Genomic DNA, 979 nt, shown 5'->3' with positions numbered 1-979 from the left:
CATTTTAATTAGTACACGTTTCGGTGTGTTCTTCCTTGGGGCCCTTGTGTTTGGAGATCTGTGCAATCTGTGCACCTCCACGGCATGAGAGACTATCTCCTACCCGAGATTGAGGAAGTTTTCAGAAATTAGCTCCTCAAAGACACACTTTGCCGTTTTCACTCTCTTCTTCCTCTGGTACCACTCTAATAAGAGTGTTGTTCTGTTTGGATGGGTCACACAGTTCTCTCAATATTCTTCCATTCCTAGAGACCCTTCTTTCCTGTTGCTCTTTCAGGATTAGTCGTGTTAATTATATTTTCATACTATATGTGGTTTTGGGAGGAGGCCTCTGTCTCACCTCTCACACTGCCATCTGCAAACCAATCCTGTCAGTAGTGTGGCTTCTTTACACTGATGTCATACTCACTGAGGGCAGCGGTCAACTCCTCCATGGTTAAGTGTACTCCCTTCATTTTGTGGTGTCGCAGAGCATCATGGGCAATATCTGAGATGAATTTATGGGCAGCTAGGGAGATGAGCTGAATTCCATGTGTGTTCAAGGCCTCTCTCTCTATTATTTAAAACCAAATAAATAGAATAAATAAAACCAAAGCCAGCATGGTTCAGGCAGTATCCAGTCATTACATCCGGGAATAGGGATGTGGAAGCCTCCAGCTGCAATCAGGAAGTCCACGAAAGGTGTGCTGAACACCGTCAGCCTCACTGCTCCATGGGCAGTGTTGAGCAGCGGGTAAACCCCGTTAGGCACGGCCCCCTCAGAGGATGCCGCACCGCCCAGTGACAGCTTACCCGCTCAGCTCAGCCAGCTCTCCAGCCTACGCTGCCATGTGTTCCATGCCCCCTGCTGCGCCTCCAGCCACAGACACTGTGCCTTGTTCTTTGGTCAGCAGTGCACTGAGGGCCGTGCTGCAGGGGCTGAGGCAGTGGAGGCCGGTGCCTCCTTGAGGTCTGAGCCTGAGGCGCTACAGTTTGTCAT

General features: G+C 49.9%; 1 pseudogene; it reads right to left on the bottom strand.

The window, feature by feature from the left end:
* Nucleotides 1–259: 259 nt before the first annotated feature.
* On the bottom strand, nucleotides 260–979 carry LOC118922864 (transcription initiation factor TFIID subunit 10-like; annotated as a pseudogene).

The sequence above is a fragment of the Manis pentadactyla genome, chromosome 3, assembly GCF_030020395.1.
Source record: "Manis pentadactyla isolate mManPen7 chromosome 3, mManPen7.hap1, whole genome shotgun sequence".
Taxonomy (NCBI): Eukaryota; Metazoa; Chordata; class Mammalia; order Pholidota; family Manidae; genus Manis; species Manis pentadactyla.
Note: the sequence above shows the minus strand (reverse complement) of the source record. Positions and strands in the feature narration are given on the sequence as shown.